General features: G+C 51.6%; 1 non-coding gene across 1 annotated transcript; it reads right to left on the bottom strand.

Annotated features, from left to right (window-relative positions):
- Positions 1-457: 457 nt before the first annotated feature.
- On the bottom strand, positions 458-564 carry LOC112130680 (U6 spliceosomal RNA). The gene has a single exon (XR_002912913.2). It is a non-coding gene; the product is annotated as a U6 spliceosomal RNA (small nuclear RNA).
- Between the last annotated feature and the right edge of the window lie 5,146 nt (positions 565-5,710).

Raw genomic sequence — 5,710 nt, 5'->3', positions numbered from 1 at the left:
GCACCATTATTAAATAGGGAATCCTTTTTCCATTTCTTGTTTTTGTCAGATTTGTCAAAGATCAGATGGTTGTAGATGTGTGGTGTTATTTCTGAGGTCTCTGTTCCGTTCCATTGGTCTATATATCTATTTAAAAATATGGAATGCTTTGGCCAGGCGCGGTGGCTCACACCTGTAATCCCAGCACTTTGGGAGGCTGAGGCGGACGGATCATGAGGTCAGGAGATCGAGACCACGGTGAAACCCCATCTCTACTAAAAATACAAAAATTTAGCCGGGCATGGTGGCGGGAGCCTGTAGTCCCAGCTACTCGGGAGGCTGAGGCAGGAGAATGGCGTGAACCTGGGAGGCAGAGCTTGTAGTGAGCTGAGATTGCACCACTGCACTCCAGCCTGGGCAACAGAGCAAGACTCCGTCTCAAAATAAATAAATAAATAATAAATAAATAAATAAAAATAAAAATATGGAACGCTTCACAAATTTGTGTGTCATCCTTGGGCAGAGGCCATGAGAATCTTCTCTCTATCGTTCTGATTTTAGTATATGTGCTGCCGAAGCGAGCACTATTTTAATCATTTTTAAGTGTACAGTTTAGTGACATTAAGTACATTCACCGCCATCTATTTCTAGAATCTTTTCATCATCCAAAACTGAAACTCTGCACCCATTAAACACTAATTCCCATACCTCCCAGCCTATGGTAACCACGGTTCCATCTTCTGTTTCTACAAATTTTTTTTTTTTTTTAGATGGAGTCTAGCTCTGTCTCCCAGGCTGGAGTGCAGTGGCACGATCTCGGCTCACTGCAACCTCTGCCTCCTGGGTTCAAGCAATTCTCCTGCCTCAGCCTCCCAAGTAGCTGGGACTACCGGCGCACATCACCATGCCCTGCTAATTTTTTGTTTTGTTTTGTTTTGTTTTCATTAAGACAAAGTTTTGCTCGTCACCCAGGCTGGAGTGCAGCGCTGTGGCAGTGGTGCAATGTTGGTTCACTGCAACCTCTGTCTCCCGGATCCAAGTGATTCTCCTCCCTCAGCCTCCCAAGTAGCTGGGATTACAGGCACGCACGACCACATACGGCTAATTTTTGTATTTTTAGTAAATGTTGTATTTTTGGTATTTTTGTATTTTTAGTAGCATGTTGGCCAGGCTGGTGTCGAACTCCTGACCTCAGGTGGTCCACTCACCTCGACCTCCCAAAGTGCTGGGATTACAGGCGTGAGCCACCTCACCCCGCCTGTGTCTATGAATTTGACTCCTCTAGATACTCCACATACATGGAACTGCACAGTATTTGTCGCTGACTTCTGGCTTTCCTCACCTGGCTATGCCTACTTTGGGGAATAATCTGGGCCTGGGACACCAGGCCCCACCGGGCAGCACAAACAGAACTGGGCGGAAGTTCCCCCAGGGTGTTACCCACACTTGTTTAGGCTCTTCAAAGATGCTACCGGCCGGGCGCGGTGGCTCATGCCTGTAATCCCAGCACTTTGGTGGGCCGAGGTGGTCAGATCACTTGAGGTCAGGAGATCGAGACCAGCCTGGCCAACATGATGAAACCCTGTCTCTACTAAAAATACAAAAATTAGTCGGGCATGGTGGTGCACGCTTGTAATCCCAGCTACTCAGGAGGCTAAGGCAGGAGAATCGCTTGAACCCGGGAGGCGGAGGTTGCAGGGAGCTAAGATTGCGCCACTGCACTCCAGCCTGGGCGACAGAGCAGATACACTGTCTCAAAAGAAAAAATGGTGGTACCGGCCCGGTGCGGTGGCTCACATCTGTAATCTCAGCACTTTGGGAGGCAGAGATGGGAGGATGTCTTGGGCCCGGGGGATAGAGGCTGCAGTGAGCGGTTATTGAGTGACTGCGTCCAGCCTGGGCCACAGAGTGATGCCGTGCCTCAAAAAGAAAAAAATAAAATAAAATAAAGGCAGCAGCTACCCATCCAGCCACCAGATGGCAGCACGATTCCATGGCCCCCCCAGCCGCTGGCTGCCTGGTGCCGGATGCAGTCCTAAAGGCGGTTCTGAGCTCCAAGGGCCGGCGCCGCGCGTGCCTGCGGTCCCAGCTGCTCGGGAGGCTGAGGCAGGAGAATCGCGTGACCGGGAGTTCTGCGCTGCAGTGCGCTGTGCCGATCGATCCAGGTCCTCACTGAGGCCGGCATCAGTATGGTGGCCTCTGCCACCAGGCCGCCTAGGGAGGGGCGAGGCAGCCCCAGTTGGAAACGGAGCGCGTCAGTAGTGGCATCGCGCCTGCGAATAGCCTCTGCGCTCCAGCCCTCCAGCCGGGTCGACCTGCGGAGACTCCGCCTCTAAAACCAGCAAATACCAGGAGGCTGAGGGACGAGGATCGCTGGAGCCCGGGAGGCGGAGGTTGCAGTGAGTAGCTGGGATTACAGGCAGGCGCCACCACGCCCGGGTAATTTTTGTGTTATTAGTAGAGACGGGGTTTCACCATGTTGGCCAGGCAGGTCTTGAACTCCTGACCTCAAGTGATCCACCCACCTCAGCCTCCCAAAGTGCTGGAATTACAGGTGTGAGCCACTGCGCCCGGCCAAATAAGTAATTTAAGCAATTTTTTTTTTGTTTCAGAAAAAAATAAACTCATAAACGAGGCCCCCCGACACACACACACACACACACACACACACACACACACACACGGGAAGCAGCAGTGTACTTGGAATGCCCACTGCTGAGGCTCTCGAATGAATGTCACGTGTGCACATTTTGCGCCTCACAATGCATGTCAGACTATTTATAGGAAGCAGCCGCTGGAATACCTCTGGTGGGGTGTGTGCAGCAGGCGGCTTTGGAATTACCATATCCCCAATGTGACACCAGGACAATGGCTTCTTCACTAGCACTGTCCAACCACAGTCCTGTGGTTCTAGGACTCCCTAACAGATGTCTCGAGGTCCATTATTGGGTGAAGGTCACTGCAAACTCAGGGAGGCCCAGGAGCTCACCCCAACCAGCTTCTTTACCAGGTGAGTGACCTCAGCCCTGCAGCTGGACTCATCGAGACAATGACCTCACCTGAAGATAGATGACCCCTGTCCACCGTCCACACAACAACTGAGCTGGCCCCAGGTCGACTCCTCTACACCCTGCTTCCTACTGTACTCCTGTCAAAGGACTTCCTCCCACCCTTCCCAGTCCTCCTCTTCCTCCCTGGCAGCCCACCCACCACAGATTCACTAACTTGTTTTCAACTCTTGCAGGCTGCCCTCCTAACCCTAGCCCTGACCTCTGCCCTCCTAACCCCAGCCCTGACCTCTGCCCTCCTAACCCCAGCCCTGACCTCTGCCCTCCTAACCCCAGCCCTGACCTCTGCCCTCCTAACCCCAGCCCTGACCCCACCGCCCTCTCAGGAGGCTTTACCAATCATCTGCATGTTAGCCCCACCCAAGGAACAGGCCTATTTTCAAGCATACTAACTGTTGGGTGTGTCGCTTACCTGTGCATATGACAGCCAATCCAACCTACCTAAATGAAGCCTTCATGACAGCACAGCTCCATCCACGTATGTGGCTGACCACATCTCCACACCATCTTCCCACTGGGGACAAATTCTTGGATTTTTTAGAGACAGGTTCTCACTCTGTCACCCAGGCTGGAGTACAGTGATGAGCCTCAAACTCCTGGCTCAAGGGATCCTCCCACCTCAACCTCTGGAGTAGCTGGGACTACAGGTGCACACCACCACCGTGCCTGGCTAAATTTTTAATTTTTTTTTAGAGATGCGGGTTGCTATGTTTTCCAGGCTGGTTTTGAACTCCTATCCTCAAGTGATCCTCCCACCTCAGCCTCCCAAAGCACTGGGATTATAGATGTGAGCCACCAATCTTAGCCCAAATTTTTAACTAAACTCAATTAAACAAATGAACAAACAGAAAAGACTCTCAAACCACACACTGTCATCTCTCACCCAACAGAGACAAGACGTCTATAAACCACCAATCTGTTTAAAGAGACCACCAAATGGTCCGACCATGAAACTGAAAGAATCAAAATAAAATTGTCACTATGCTACCAACAGACAAAAGCCAGGAGCACACGACCAGGGGTCACACTCACTGAAGGTCCTCCACCCTGATGGCCAGTCAGGGGCGGCTTGCGGGTCTCAGAGAGGGCTCACCACCTGCTTGCAGTCATTGGGGATGGGAAGGTAAGTCCAACCCGTGCCACATCAAGGCACAAAGACTGCGGGGGGAATGCACCAGACATATAAGGAGATGACTTTATTCAGGCTACTGCTATGGGAAGAAAATTCACTAATGAGGAAGGAGGGGCCTGGTAAATAAGAGACTCATGTGGAAGGCTGGAGGAGGGGTCTTGGAATGGACAAGGGCAAAGTGCTCCTTCTGGTCTCACTATTTCTCAGAACACAAAGGAAGGGGCAATTTCTCAGCGAGCACCGTTTCCCTGGAGCCCAGGGCTGAGATGAACTTCAGTACTGCCAGCGGCCTCCATGTTTTGGTGTGTGGAGGAGTTTGCGTGTTCCCAGTGTGCGTGTTCCCACTGTGTCTTGGTGTTTCTGTGTGCCACCCTGCAGGGTGAAAGACCACAGATACTATCCAAATTCCTGTGCTCAAGTGCGCCTCCTGCCTTGGCTTTCCCGAGTGTGGAGATGACAGGCGTGAGCCACCACGCCGGGCCTCATGATCTGTTTCTAGTGCAGTGAGTGCATTTTAGGGTGGGTGCCCGCCTCCATGCTTAATAGGGCGTAGATGCTGTGTATGCCATCTGTCTGTAGGATGGGTACACTTCTGTGTGTCGGCTGACGTGTGTGTCTCAGTATTCAGTCGGCTCTGGTGGCAAGTGTGTGTTGCAGGTTATATAAGTTGCTGTTTCTGTCTGTCTGGTGGAAGGGGTCTATGAGTGTGGGTCTCTTGGTGTTTCTGTGTGTCAGAGAGTATGTGTGTGTGTGTGTTTTGCAGGATGAGGTGTGTTCTGTGAGTGTGGTGTGGTGGGGGCAGGGTGCATGTCTGTGTCTACATTTCTTTTTTTTTTTCTTCTTCTTCTTTTTATTGAGACAGAGTCTCACTCTGTCACCCAGGCTGGAGCGCGGTGATGCGATCTCCACTCACTGCAAACGCTGCCTCCCAGGTTCAAGCAATTCTCCCACCTCAGCCTCCCAAGTAGCTGAGATTACAGGTGCATGCCACCACGCCCGGCTAATTTTTTGTATTTTTAGTAGAGACGGGGTTTCACCGTGTTGGCCAGGCTGGTCTTGAACTCCTGATCTCAAGTGATCTGCCTGCCTCGGCCTCCCAAAGTGCTGGGATTAACAGGCGTGAGTCACTGCGCCCAGCCTGTCTGCATTTCTGTCTGGTGGTGAACTATGTGCTGCAGGTGGTGTGTTTGGTGAGTGTGTTTAATGTGTTTCTCTCATGTTTCCATGTATCTGGTGGAAGATGTGTGTCTGCAGGATGAGTGTCTCTTTTGTCAGTGTGTCACGGATTGTTTGTTTGTGTGTGTTGCAGGGAATGTGTTTGTCTCATTATCTGAGTGTGTTGGGTTGTGTGCAGGTGTGTGTTTTTTTGTATGTTTGTTTGTTTGAAACGGAGTCTCACTCTGTCGCCAGGCTGGAATGCAGTGGTGTGATCTCGGCTCACCTGCAACCTCCGCCTCCCGGGTTCAATCGATTCTTCTGCCTCAGCCTCCTGAGTAGCTGGGATTACAGGCATCTGCCACCACACCCAGCT

The sequence above is a fragment of the Pongo abelii genome, chromosome 23 (assembly GCF_028885655.2).
Source record: "Pongo abelii isolate AG06213 chromosome 23, NHGRI_mPonAbe1-v2.0_pri, whole genome shotgun sequence".
Classification (NCBI taxonomy): Eukaryota; Metazoa; Chordata; class Mammalia; order Primates; family Hominidae; genus Pongo; species Pongo abelii.
This window is presented reverse-complemented; position numbering and strand designations above follow the sequence as displayed.